General features: G+C 35.5%; 1 long non-coding RNA gene across 1 annotated transcript in view; it reads right to left on the bottom strand.

The window, feature by feature from the left end:
• Positions 1-9,028, bottom strand: part of LOC120583265 (uncharacterized) — a 131,116-nt gene extending 122,088 nt beyond the window's left edge. Inside the window, exon 1 of the long non-coding RNA XR_005647750.1 lies at positions 8,662-9,028. This is a non-coding gene — a long non-coding RNA (uncharacterized LOC120583265). The remainder of the gene's footprint in view (positions 1-8,661) is intronic.
• Positions 9,029-15,672: the final 6,644 nt, after the last annotated feature.

Here is a 15,672-nt window from a genome sequence, read left to right as displayed (position 1 = left end):
CTTGATTATGAATGACAGTGACCTTTATCTAATTTAAAGCAGACACTCTGATGCAAAAATATGCAAACTACGCATGTAAATTCTGAATCAAACTGAAGAAGTACATAATCTACTAGGGAGAAATTATTTCAGAAGATATTTATATTAAGGCCAATGAGGTTATTTGAGAGTAAGTGAATTAGTCAGCATACAAAAGGTTGGTCGGAAGAGTTGCAAAGACCAAATGCTTTTTATATTTTCTCAGCTTCTATTTAGAAAACTGAAATGTCAATATACATATCAATTTTTATTATTCTACTCAGCACTTTGTGGCATTCAGGAAATGATCGCAATGCAATAAAGCCAGACAAAATTATTTTTCAGAGGGGCTGGCAAACTGTGCCTGAATATTCAATTCATTTTTACTTTGATGCACTTTCTGCTGCAAAAAAACCTGGTGAAAATTTGTCCGAGACATTTGCGACATGTTGATTTCCTGATCCTATTTTATTTCATTAAAGAGGAACTTCTTGTTCAATAGCAGCTAGCAATCAGTAGTGTTTTATGATATATTTAGATACTACTATCTCAAAAGAGTTAAAGGAATTGAGCATTGGATGAAGGTCCTGTACCAGACCTACCTCTCTTGATTCCCCTTCTTTGCACCAGCTCTTTTTCTGTGGATTATTACAAAAGGTTCTAAACTGACATTAGTGAGGGTAAACCCTGCCCTGGGCGCAAACCAAAATGCAGCCTAATCCTGTAATCTACTCTCCTCTTTCTCAAGCCATTCCATTCAATGCAGAGCTGATAATATAAAATGGACATTGGTACTTCTCAAATTACACTTTGTTTTCTATACATACAAACCACCAAAATATATCACGTATGCCTAAAACACATGAGCCAGCTACATTTTATTACATAGACAAAATGTACATGGGTTTATATATGATGAAGGCTATGTCACAGCAGGAGGCCATTGAGAGCGTTTTTGCTGTAGGAACCCCACCAAACTGTACCTGGCACGAGCATGTACTTTCTAGATTAACACCAGGGGGTTGTCAGATTGCTATCTCTGAAATAAACAGATTTACCCTGACAGATAATCAGCATTTTGCACTGCCTAATACATGTTTATCTTCCACTATTGACATAATTACTCTAAAAGTGCACTTAATATAATCTTTCATAGGAAATTAAACGGGTTTTAATGATATACTTATAATGGATTGGGGACAGAATTGAGGGAGAGAAATATCGATACTAGATGTTTTGGGAGAACACATACATGAAGCAATGATGAGGGAATCAATGAACATCAGAAAAAAATCAATGACAGTCTGTGTTTAAGGAATTCATTTACATAGTTTCCAAAGAAATCATAAAAATTGTACAAAGCTGTGAAATACACCCTTGATTTTCTCATGTCCTGATACTTATCTTCTATGTGCTCTGCTCACCTCACACACAGAAAAAGATAAAAATGAAAAAGTCATTTAGATAGATTTTATATTTGACTAATTCACAGTCCACTCTTCCAAAATGTCTCAGTCTGGTTTTTGAACTTAGGTTCCGGAAACTCATAACAGCCTTCACGGATCCTACTATAAAGAAAATTCAGCAAGCTCTGTAGCTAGTGCCTGTCACTGAAGTGTCTAGGAGCGCTGACATGCCTGCCATTTCAAGAGCCGTAGAAATGAACACATGTTGGTCATTAGGCATCAAGCCTTAAGTATATTAAATCAGGGTCTGAGAAGCAGAGGTGGGTAAAAATATTAATTTCAATCAAAATTATAAGTATAAATCCTGGCATAAGAAACATCTTTTTTTTTTTTTAAGGATTTGCTATTCACAGCTATAATCTGCATCACTGCCATGTGAGAAGACCTAAGAATTTTAAGTCTGAATATCCTCATATATTGTTAGTAACAAGATCAGTGCTTTGTTGTCCTGTGAATCTCTTCACTTTTCTTAGCTACAGAGTAAAATTAAGCCATGAAACATTTAAATACATATGTCTATATGTGGGATTCAGGGTAATGTAAATTTGATTTTTGACAGAAAACAAATGAATATGGGGATGTACTATTAAATGTCTTCTATGAACTCAGTCTTTTGGGGAATATAACAGATATGATTTCATTTTTTACTATAAAGGTGAGAAGCGGGTATTTTTCTTTCCAGTTTCCAGATGAGGAAGCTATAATTCAGAGAGATTAAATAATATCCCCAATTGCTGGAATTCCAACTCAGGTCTGTCTGTCTAAAACCAGTGCTCTTTCTGTTTCATTATGCTTCCTCTGTACATTCAGTTAATATGATTTTAAGTGCCTCTGATTTTTGTTTTCCAATCAAAGACACAAACTTTAAACCATGGCCCTATATCGCTTTCATCAATTAGAAATACACATCTACAGTCATCTGCCCGCTGCTCTGTCCCTCTCTGAATCCAACAAAATCCCAGTGGGCAGTATGCAATGGCTTTTCACTTGCTAACCAGAAGGATTTCACAAATAATCTTTAACATCTCCATGGCTATGGACTAAAAAATAGAATGACTGAGAGCTGAGACAACAAAATGTCTCTCGCAAGTGGCCAGAGTGCCCCAAAGGGGAAGGGACGCCATATATTTAGTGCCTTTACCCTCGATCTTCAGAAGAACTGGGAGATTTTTTTTTTCCCCTGGGAGTCTTGGCACCCAGAGGGGACAGACAGGCAGCCCTGCTTTCTACTCAGGTTGGTGAACCCCAAACTGCTTTTCCTGTTTTGCTCCTGCCAACACTGCTTCCTGAAGCCTGTGCCTTACAATCTGTGCCTCCATACAACCCACCCTTTTTCTGGGAGTGTACTGGGTGACAATTAGACCTTTGAAGCTGACCTGAAACCTACTCCTCTGACAGGCTGCATCTCCACCCTGCTTAGGTGTTGATGTCTGCCTGGGTAAGACTGGATTTATCATATCTTTTAGAATTTGATTTATGGTTGTAAGCTCTCTCTGTGAGATTTCTTGTTGGACTCTGACCATTTTATAGTTTGCCTTAAAAGCCACTTTATGTCCTCTTCGCTTTCACCCTTACTTAGGACCTCAACCCCACTTAGAGTATTCATTCCCAGGGAGCCAAAGCTTCAGGCCAAAGAACAGTTTCTCTTGAAATTAATTGCTATTTCTATTCCATTTATAGTGTATGAAGATCTCATGATAGAAGTTAAAAAGCTGTAAACTGTGGTTAGTAAGAAATGTCAAGGTTTGAATTTTTAAAAATATAAACCCTTCTCTCCTCATCATTCAAGATATGTTTCTTGTCTCCGTTTTTCTACCATCTTCTAAATTGCCTTATTTTCTCTTTGTCGTTTTCATTCTCTTTCTGCTCTCATCTTTCACCTTAGTTCTTTCACCATTGCCTCTGTTTCAAAGTAAGAAATCATATATGTATATAATTTATCTAGTGGATTAATCTCTTTTCCTGTTGCTATTTTTAAAATTGAACATGTGTGAAATTTCATATGCTGTATAGGCCTACTTTCTGCAGTATAGATGGGTCTTAAGAAATGTTTTGAATGAACAGATGTTTCTCTCTTTGCATCTGAAACATATTTTTAAAAAGATATAACTTAAGCCAACCGATTTTTTAAAATTCAATTAATCGTTCAAATATTAATCTGGAATAGTCTCTGGCCTTCACACTGAGCCAGCGTTTGTGAAGGACACAGAGCAAGGATAATTTTCACCCTTAGTACTTTAAAAGCTACATGAGATGCAACCATATGATCCATAAAATAACCAGGGAAATATGAGAAAAGAACACAGAGGTTCACTTGTGTGGAATAAATTATAGGTGCTATGAAAATATAGGGAAGATATCTCAGTGACTGTGGTGAGTGCACTTGATTAATGTTTCTGGGAGAGAATAACATATATAACAACAACCATAAACAAATAAACAGACTTACTGCAGTTCTGGTTTATGGCTTTTTACAAATTGTGGCTTTACTTTCCAAACTATGGATCTTATTAGCTAGTGAAGTTTTATTCTTGAGTTCAAATATGTTAACTGTCTAGTCTGAACTGATTGTTAATAAATTTGAAAATTTAGTTACCTGAATTTTTTTTTTTTTTTTTTTGCTCCTATTACAAGTTTTCTGCAGTGAGAAAAATCTTTTGATTTTATTTTTAATTTCAGGAAACTGACATAATTTTTAGATCTGAAATTCAGTTATGCAACTAAAGAATTTAGCAATGAGGGACACATTTTTCAAATGTTTGTAGGTCAGTTTTAACTTCTTTCAATGTTTATATCAACACATAGCTCCTAACCACCATTCCCTGTTCTTCTCCTGCCCTCTTTTATTTCTTTCAAGGTAGAAATATCAACCAAGTAATAGAGAAATCAAATCTGAAAGGAATGTCTCATAGGTGAAGGAACTCACTCAGCAAGAGTTGATGGAAGGGTAAGCTCAAATTTAAATTAATTCCCAACCTTTCCTGCACCAATGGTCGATGTCTAACTTAGCTAATCCGGGCAAAACTGATATAGATATATTAAAATAACTTTAAAGATAGGTTCTCAGGCTTTCTGCTTGCCAGCAGATAGGGGTTCTGGATATATAGGGCAGTTCATCTGCCTGCTACTTCAAATAAGATCTAAAAAGAATGCTGGTATCACAGAATGGCATCAAAATTGTTTTTCATTCCTTACTCGAGAAATGTGTAGCTTGCTCAATTGCTACTGACTCATGTCTCCCACATTTCTGTCACTTGATTATGTGTTAATGCTGTTCAGATTTTTGTTAACAATGCATATTTGATATTCAAAGGTCAAATGAATGCTGTCTTTGAATCAACTTCATATGAGTTACATGTATAATAGCTCATGTTCTCATTCTGGGAGGAAAATCAGTGAGAGACAGTTGAAGCTCTTCCAAATCGACAGACAGAAGTAAAGCCACAAATGTTTCCCTGTGTGGATCTGTTCTCGCCCATTTTCTACTTAAGAAGATAACACCTCTGACACAAGGACAGATAACTATGTTCAGTGTTTCAGAGTCCGATCATTTAAGAGCACATTTCCACTTCATTTGTTTTCTTTATCGGCTTTTCTAATGTGCCGGTATATTTCAACTGGGGAAATTTTCATTCAGACGAGTGCAATGAAAAAAAAAAAAAGGCAAGGAAAAGGGCTTCCTTTCACTACCCAGGAGATTTTGAAAAAAAAAATATATATATATGACAAGACAGAAGAATCTATTTTTTTCTAATGGAAACAGTTGTTTGCATGAAAATTTTAATTGTTACCAGAACTTCAATGGACTTGCAAGGAAAAGTAGTTAGATAAAGCCTCAGGTTAATTTCCATCATTACCAAGCACTTTACACCACTGAAAACTTCCAAACATATAAAGAGATGTCAATCATGTTCTTAAGACAGGGGAAAAAAAAAAAAGGTGTGTGGGGTGGGGGCAGTGCTTCAAAGGCTGTCAGTAGACAAGTCAGTCAATTATAGATCTGATTTAGTTCTTAACTCCTTGAGGTAAAAGACAAATGTTCTGCAAGAGTAACCATTTCTGGAATGCATTAAATGAAACAACTTTTAAAAACTGTGCTATAATGATAATATAGATAGAAATGAAAAGCTATGAAAAGAGTTGAACAATCGGAATCAGATATTTGAATGGAGACTACAAATGGGTACATAGAAATGCTTTTGCTATTTGCAGGGTGGGGGTGAGGGCGATGTCCTTATTATATTTAGTCATCTGAGCTAATTAGCCAACATCAGAATAAATGGGTTCTAATCCCAGGTCTACCACAGTTATGTGCTCTTGGCTAAGTTACTGAACCTTTCTTTACCTTGATGTCTTTATGAAATTGGGGATGATGGTCCCATTGACTTTATAGTGTATGCAGATTAAATTAATACAGATAAAGCAACTACTCTGCTGAGTTTTCAGTTAATGTTATAATCAATTCTTAAACAGCAATGACTTTCAAGATTTAGAAAGTATATATGGTATGATAACAATCCTTCCTAAGAAATTTTACTTGTCTATAGATGATATAGACATTGAATATTTGTTGATGATGTACATGATTTCCCTCAAGCAAGTTTGCAAGTTTCTCTAGCCCCACTAAATACTCCTGAAGTTACAGAGAACTTATTAACATTCTCCAAAGCATCCTTTTAAAACCAGCAGAAAAGAGCCAGGTGAGAATAATAACGTAATGTTATATACGGCTACAAGTTTTACCAGTTCTAGAGAGTGCTGCAAGGCACACGAAACTGGAATAAAATGTAACTTATCTTGAAGAGTTGCTTAAATAAGTTACTAGAGGAATGGCAAGTTTACAGATGAAGCAAAACAAACCCCATGAGAATTGAAGGCTGTGGCCGTTTTATTTAGGATGCACAGTAAAACCTAACTTAAGGCAAACAATTTAGGTCTTTGGATAGTTTCCTAGGAGGTTTGCAAACAAATGTGACAGTCTATAAAATATGTGCTTTTGAAATAACTAAAATGATGGTTCGATTCTATGAGAGAATGTCATCATAAGTATCAAATACTGGTAATTTGGTTGAAAAAAAGAATGCCTAGCTGTTTGCATTTTCTCTGTCCCAAAAAGATCTCACTGGCCACTTTTTATATCTACCCTCAGCTTGACAGCTGACAGAGTATTACATGGCGTTCCTTTGTTCTAAAAGGGCATCCTTTAGTTTCACACTCATCTCAAGTTCACACAACCAGGCAACCCCAAACACCTTTTCATCTGGTAAGGTTTTTCTTCGGGTGCTCTTACTAAACTTGTTTTAAATATGAAAGAATCACCCTCTATCATCAGTGACCAATCCTTTTCTTTCCCTGTAATACTGAAGATGTGAATGGAATCCTCCAGTGACCGTGTCTGGGAAGAAGATATTTACGGGCAACTACATGATTTGAATAGATAAATTCAATTAGCCCTTTTTAGGAAGCCTCAGTTTACTTTACCACTCAGTATTTCAAAGAGTTTTAAAGAAATTCTAATTACCACATAAGAAATAAGTCGAATTCCTCTTCTCTCACTGTGAAGGGCTTTTATTACCCACTGCTATAAAACATATATCTTTTTTTTTCTCCTGTTGCTATCCTGGCAGAGTAGCCTGCATACCAATAGGATCACTAAAATGCCACGAAGCAGAACATATTTATCTGTTAAATTCTATGTACAGTAACCTAACAAATGCCAGAGACAGAAAGATTGGCCTCTGCACAGTAATACTTGTGTAGATGTCTTCTTTATGCTAACAATGACAGGGCTTCATGCCTTATAATGTACTCAAAAATCAGAGTGCATTTTTTTTTCAACAGAAGACTCTGTATCAAAAAGAAAAAAAACTGCACATTTTTGGCACTGAAATATCTTACATATATAATAAATTTTTTCCCTCAAACTCCACTAACTACAAGTAACTACCTACAAGATGAAATCTAAGATTTATGTCTTCAGAACTATTCAGTAGACCAGAGGATAATTTTTTCTTCTTTTCAGGACTGTTAACTTTCTTTATTGTTTATGTTCAGTTCTATACTATACAAGAGATTAAATAGTCTTATCATAGCCACATGTCAACCTTTTTGAAAAACTCAAGTAATAAATGTAAAATTATATTAATAAAGAGTGTTTTCAAAGACATATTACATTTATTGAAATCTAAATTGTAACTGGAATGTTATAATTATATTTATACTAATCAAAAAGAGATTTTTGGGTTTGTAATTTTATGGCATTTAGTATGTTCTAAAATTTAAATGACTAAGGAATGATTATAATATTATTATAAGTAACTTCAAGGAAACACATATGAAGTAATGTAAGCCCAGGAATTGCCTTCATAAATCATTATGTATATTGTCAAATCTGTTAGTTTCTTACATGCATTTTTAATCTAAACATAAGCATTTGACTATTGAAATCAATTTAAAAAATAATATCAAATAGTGTTATACAAACAGAAGCTTTTCTTTGGCCTTGCTACATTAAACTTTTTTAATAATGTAATTTCTATCTCAAAATAATAAATAATAGCATGTATAATGATAGTAACTGAATCCTAACTAATTACAATACTTCTGCAAAACCCAGTAACAATTTTTGAATTGTGAAGAATAAATTTATTTAACAGGCCTGTTAACAATAAGGCCTTCAGCATATTGCTTTGCAGCAAAATGAACTAAAATCTATCCTTTTCTTGCTGTTGTTAAAAACATTTCAACAGTTAGTTCTTTTTCACAGAAAACACTGCAGGAAGGTTCCAGGTTTTAAAAAAAAAAAAAAAGCAAACAAACCACGGTTGAATTTTACACTTGGCTATTATTGGCCAGGACAAGTTAAAACACTGAGAAATTATTATTTTTTAAGAGAGAAAACTTGATATAGATTTGTATTTCTTGATTAGAGAGTGGACACTATAATCTTTCTGGCATTGTAAAACTGAAGCTGACTGCAGGGAAAATAAACATTACGTACAATACCCGGCACTTAAACAATTGTACCTATAACCGTTAAGTAACAAAAGCGTGAGGTACCTGGAATCACAGCATTTGTGCCTAATGCCAGCAACAATATAAAGCATTCCAGTGACATTTGATAATGAGCAGACAGTGGAGGCATTACACGCGTCTTTAGAAGAATCAGACTTCCTACCTTGAAAAGACAGATGGAGGTAAGTTCCTTTATAAAAAAAAGTTGTAAGTAAAGCCAGGCAGCAGTTGCAGTAAATTGAGTCCTTTCAGTCACTGTATACATACAGCAGTTCTGCAATAAGGGGAAAAATATAATGGGAGGAGCGGCTGTGAACGAGTGACCTCCTCAAGCTGAGTCCTCTCTGTGAACCAAGCACTGAAAGCCACTGCTCCTGATTTGCATGGATTATCTTCACTTGAACAGATACAGAACAGATACATTTAAATTAGCTGGCACAATGGCAAAAAGATGGAAGAGTGAATGAATGAGGGACAGTGCAAGAGAAGGAGAGAGAAAAAGAAACAGACACGAGATCGGAGAGCGTGGATAAGCTGGTTCTTGCAGAACTGTGTCTCAGAAGAGCTACAGCTCCCTCTTCATGTCACAGTTGTAAGATAAGAAATGTTGTCATTAAGAACTGGTTAATCATAGGGAAATACACCCAGATTAGCCGATGCTCTATCTGATCCGATTTTTATGAGCATTTTATGACTCCTTCTGTTTTGTCATCAGGATTGTAAATGGCATACTGAAAATCTTTTATTAGTAGACAGGTAAACAAATTTGGATAGAACCCTGAGTTATGAATGAGATCAGAGTTTTGATTTGATTGCCATACATATTAGTGAAGGAACCTAGACAATCTGTTAAGTAGAATATTTATTTTGAAAGAAAATTAATGCTGGTTAACTTTTAAAGAGCTAGTGGTATGTATACTGCAATGTAAAAAGAAAATAGTATCTAAATATTTATTAATAATTAACTATCTGAAAGAATCCAAGTGTAAAACTAAAAGGAAGCTTTAAAAAAATCTTTCACTTATTATTATTATTTTTTCTTTATAGTCTCTCTTGCTGGCATTTCAAAATAGAGGAAATTCATTCTATACAACATACATGTATCTTTAAATATACAATCGTTATTTGCTTTTCCATTTAATACCTTCAGAACTTTATATATTCATATTCTCGCTTTCAAAATGAGAAAGAAGAGAGGGGGGATATGATTGTAACTCATGCTAACAGTCACTCAATAAGTCTGTGGCAGATCTCAAAAGAAAAGAATAGCCCTCATTTAACAAGTTAACATGAAGCCTGCCTTCTCTTCGTGTAGAGATGTCTGCAGACGCCCAAACAGCTAGGCAATTAGGTCGATTCAAAGAAAAATCAGTCAAACCATCTGGTTGAATGAACTGATCATAGCCTTGGGGAAGCCAGCAGTTAACTTGGTTTGGACCAAATGACATCATTTAAATATATTTCAACAAATGATATTAAAACTCTCAACGTAAAAGCGAGAGTGATATTTGCAGAGTAGTATGAAAAGCAGATTTTTGCTGCTGTTGGGAATCCACGTCCTGTCAAGAAAGATAAAGAATTTAAACATACTATACTTACAGGAACTCTGACTTGATGGACAGAAGTGATACTTTAAAAGAATATCTCAAGGAAAATGCCAACACACATTTCCATGAGATTTAGTGAAGATCTGGAATTTCTGAAGTGTGCAGGCTTAATGAATACAATAGTGTTTAGGAAACAATTGCTTGAAAATAATAAGTGAAGACAATAGTTACTTTAAGTTTGTGACATCCAATAGTCTATTGCTCTCTGAGTGGATGGGTGAGTTCTCAAGTTTTTGATATCATTTAGGACACAGCTCGTACACAGGTCAGAGTTGGAATGTTATTGAGGTCTTAATATTACTTTTTAGGTTGTAAATTCTTTGGAGTCAGTGACCATATAATATCCTTTAAAATGTCTACCCAAATATTTTGAAGGTTTTTTTTAAAACATATTTTAAATGTCTCAAATGTTTGTAGGAAAGATAGTAGAAGTAATGGAAAAGTATTTATATTCTCTATATCAGTTTAATATATAAAAATTGGATTCAGAAATTACAAACTCTTCTGTACCCTCATGGAATAAAAGGAAATAAAATAAATATAATGTAAATGTCTTGCCATATATAAGATCACAATAATAGTAGGAGTAATAATAGATTGTATATTGGCAGGTAACCTTAATTAAGAACTCTCTTCCTCATACCAAGGGGTAACCTCCAGAAGGTATATTTAGGATTTGAGTCACAAATTTCCAAACACCAGCGCTGACTAGGACAATTATCAGCTTTATGACCATGGACAAAGTCCTTAATTTGTTTATAAAATGGGAACCATAAAATGACTTTTATTAAATTGATTTAAGAATTAAAGCAGTGGTCTCCATCCTCTTTGGCACCAGGGACTGCTGCTCGTATGAGAATCTAATGTCTGATGTTAGTGCTGGGGAGCAGCTGCAAATACATATGAAGCTTTGCTCACCTCCTACTGTGTGGTCCAGTACTTAACAGACTATGGATCAGTACTGGTCTGCAGTTGGGGGTTTGGGGATCTCTAGATTAAAGAAAAGGACTTACTATAGCATCTGGGTAAACACTTAGCCAGCCTAAGCTATTTCATAATTATTATAACTCTGTTTCCGTTGAGCAGGATTGTCTCTCTCTGAACTTGAAAAGTGTTACTACATTGTCTATCGGATATAGGAAAAAAGGTAAATTCTTTGTTCTTGGCTTTTTCTGGCCATCATATGAGGAGAGCTCCTTCTTGATCCCTGACAACCAGAAGGACTGGTGCCTTTACCTTTTTTTAAAAGACAGAAATAGAAATTCTTTTCTCAGGAGAGCTTGAGAGTGTTGTAGCAGCAGATTCAACCTTCTGTACAGAAATAGGAAATGGCTTGTGTGGTACAATGTGAAGGGCACCCAGAAGTTCCTGGTCCAGAAATATCTTCCCATCTGTCCTCTCCTATTTCCTGAAATGCTACCATTAGGGGTTCATTTCTACATTTTACTGGCTTCCCATTCTCTTTCTTAATGCCTATACTACTGGCAGAATTAACACATTACCAAGTTTATACTTAGAGGAATACATGGATTCATAGTAGTGTTAATTATTCTATCAGAGATACTTTCTTCTAGTTACTAGATGAAGATCAGCAATGCCAAGGAAAAGTCAGATTTCAATAAAGGTGCAGAATAAGCTCATTTAGTATACAACAGTTTGTAGGGATGAAGTCCAAACAAGGATGGGGCTATTTCTGTACTTGTGTGCACTCGGATCTGGCAGAGAGATCTTTCAGCAGGCACTCAGAGAGTAATGTGGAAGTGCTGGCCCTTGGTGCACTGGAATAAGAAACAGACTCTTCATTCAATCATTCATTCATTCATTCATTCAACAAAAATGCATTGAGTGTTTTGTTAGCAAAACGTGGGCTACATATATGAAAATAGGTGGTCTTTGCTTTCATTTCTAATGGAGATGTTGGAAATAGAGATGTCAACAGATTGATTCTAATACTGAATATCTGTACAAAGGAAAAAAGTACAGAGGAAAGAAGGCATTGAAGGCAAGGCACAGTTGGGGAACTAAGAAAGGCTTTACAAACTGGGCCACGCTTGATCTGACTCTTGAAGGCAGCAAGAGCTGTTGGGGCAAGTAAGGGATGAAGGAGGAGAAGGCTGCAGCTGTGTTCCAGGCTGAGTGAACATGAGTCTGGAGACAGGGTGGCATGAGAGAGACAACTGGCTGGGACGATCAATGGAGTATGCTCAGAGCACAGAGTAGAAGGATGATTGGGAAATGCAGAGATGTGACTGGAATATGAAGAAGGAACTGAGAAGCAGGTTACAGAGAGGAGGCACAAGGCACAAACACTTCAGGTCCTTTGTACTTCTGGACTTCAGCCTTGGATCTTTGTCCCTACTCTACCTCTGCATGCTTTGTGCATGTGTTCATCTGGGATCCCCAGACTGTGAACACATACATAAGACAATGTTTAAATGACAAGGAGTGCTGTCTCCAGTGAGAAAAGGGGGATGTATTGCCAATTAGATTAGAGATTTAAGTCTTTAGGGAGCTGAAATATTCCAGAATTGTTTTGTGAGGGTTTGACGCCCTATTCCCTAACAATGTGCTGAATGGCATATTTATATATGAATTAAAATTAATTGTGTTTGGAGACTTTGGGATGTAGCAAATCAGGGTGGAATCACTGCTGGAGCCCTAGAACTCATTTAGCATATAAAAAATACAGCACTTTGAAATCCTTAGTGAGACAGATTACCGGCATTAATGCCATTAATACTAATGATAGTTAATAATTGGAAAATCACATTTATAAAAACAATAACAATAATAGAGTCAAGCCAAGTATCAAACGTCCCAACACTAATATAAAATTCTATATTATAAGCTTCCCATGTTCTTCTATTGCTTGAATCTTAATTATTTTGACATATTTATTCAGAAAATATGGAAGTTTCTATACTTAACCCAGGAATGACAAATGGCTTCTTGTAAATATTACACTTACAGTAAAATCCACTGTAAGATAAATGATTTCATAGATATTGGACCCAATAGTGGAAAATATATTTGAATTCTAATAAGGATTGGTTCAAGCTTAAAAACTATTAATAACTGTCAATTTCCTATAAACATGATGATGAGTAAAACCTCCAAAAAGAGCACCTAAACCACGAATGATTAAAAAATTATATTGATTAGCAAAATGACTGAATACATTAGGGTTCTTCTAAATTATCTTTTGATTGCAGTCCTCCATCCCTCTCCCATGCCCACCTTATCGCACTTCTTTCTCTCCATAGAGATGGAAAGAGTGCAGCTTAGTTCAACATTTGGTTCTTTCCCAAATATTTTAAAACTACTTAAAGTTCTGTGGCCGCCAAGGCGGTGTGCCACTTGGATCTCCCTTCAAGAAAAATTTTATGGTTTTGCAGTAAGGAGTGACATTAGCTGACAGTCACTAGCTATCAGCACCTTCCAAATTTACCTCCTCGGGTAGCTGTTGATGACTAAGCATAATGGAGCTCTTAAGGCCTGTCCATTTCTGTCTTGTGCAGGACTCCTCTGAGGCTTTTCCTGCCCATCCCTGCTTCTGTCACCATTTGACTTCCAAAGGCTTGGATCCCTGATAAAATTCTTAGAGTCCTAACTTCTCTCAGTGTCTACTTCCCAACAGACACAAGTTTCTAACGGTCAACAATATTCACTTGATGGGGAACCAACTTTTCTTTCTTCTTTCCTATCCTTTCCCTTCAATATTCAAAGAACTGAGCTCTTACTGTTCATAGACCCATAGAATTCCTAGACAGCTCCTCACTCTGTGTCTACTTCCCAGTTGTTCTTGTTCTTGGAACAGTAAAAGATTCCTAGAGAGCTAAAGGTTCTTCCGGAGCTGCTCTCACTGAATTGCTTCTCAGATTACTACTTTGTTTCCACACCTCTGCTGTACTGAGGACAAAACATAGGCACACTACCAAACACAGAATTGAATAGTCCAGTAGACTTTAATAGACTAACTGCAATAGACAGACAAGCAGCACAAACAACATGTTGATGTACTTAGATCAATAAGGCCCTGGAAAGACGTTCAGGCTCAGTGCCGAGAGAAATGCACATTAAGGAGGGTTTGAAAGATGTAAGAGACTCTAAAAGGAGCTTACTGGTCGGTAGTATAAATTCTTCTTGGTATTCAGAGTAGCAGAGAAAAATGAATGACAGTTCAGGAATGAAGTCATTAGCAAAAATGATCGGGCACAAGGATTTTAAATTCAATTTTTATCTCTATTACCAAGGCACTTAAATGGTTCTACTGCAAAAAAAAAAAAAAAAAGTAACAATTTGCCACTGTATTTCTTTTGTGAAACAGCATCTCCCAGTCAATGGCATTGTTTAATAATAAAGTCATATCGCCATTAATGAATCCTTTGCATTTTAAGATGAAAATCAGTAATGAAGAAAAGAATACTTTTGAAAAATTTTGGTTTCTGTAAAGAATTTCTAAAGAGAACCACATGACTTGTGCAAAGAAGAGATTTACTTGAACTTTGAACCTGGAGGAAAATGAGTCATACTACATAATCATTGCTATAACTCAAGAAGTAAGTATATTATTAACTTGTATATACAAATACAACTGTTTCAAAGAAAACTAAAATGATTCACTAAGTTAACATAAAGCAAATGAGTATCCAGCTCCTTTAAGAAATTACCTCAAATACTTATAATGCTTTAAAAAATTTAAGAAATAATGCTTATTTTGACAATTTCTTGAATAAGCTCACATTAATTCAGATCTTTGTTTGGAGCAACAATTTACCCCACCTACATGTAGAGGTTATAGATATTGAGTGCATGAGGATTCTAACGCAGAGCTCTAGGGGATGGAAGCAGACCAAGTGATTATGATATTTGCAGACTGAGATGCATTTTACTTTGTCTACTAATTGATTCTCTCATTCATTTATTCATTCATTTATTTAATAAATATGTATTCAACATCTATTGCATGGGGTTAAATAGTAAACAAAGAGTCTTCTTTCCTTGCTTGTGGGATAGCTAGCAGGGAAAATAGACATCAAAATAAGCAATTATATTAAATGATTCTACAGGTTGCAAAAATTACAGCAATAGTTAGTAAGTTCTCCAATAGATACGTGGAGTCTGTTTTCTCGTTTATTGATTCTGGGCTGGTTTTGTTACTTGCTCTGACCAGTAGCATTTGATGGAAATGAAAATGTGCCAATTTTGAACCTAGGTTTCAGGAGGCCTTGCAGGTTCTGCTCTCAAACTTTTAGAACCCTTTGACTGCTGGGCAAACAAGCCTAGGACAACCTGTGGAGGATGAAACGACATCCAATCTGAGACCTGATAGAGGAGGAGTAGCAGCTAGAGAATGATCTTGACCTCAGCAATATAAAAACTTTATAGAGAAGGAACTAGTCCTACCATATACAGATCGAGTTATGATATTTGCAGACTAAGATGCATTTTACTTTGTCTACTAATTGATTCTCTCAATTAGTCTACAAATATTCAAACCAAAATCCTGGATTCACCCTAACTCTACTCTTCTTTTACATCTCATGTCAAATATTTTGTAAATTTTG

This window comes from Pteropus medius, unplaced genomic scaffold (genome assembly GCF_902729225.1).
Source record: "Pteropus medius unplaced genomic scaffold, Ma_sr-lr_union100, whole genome shotgun sequence".
NCBI classification, from domain to species: Eukaryota; Metazoa; Chordata; class Mammalia; order Chiroptera; family Pteropodidae; genus Pteropus; species Pteropus medius.
Note: the sequence above shows the minus strand (reverse complement) of the source record. Positions and strands in the feature narration are given on the sequence as shown.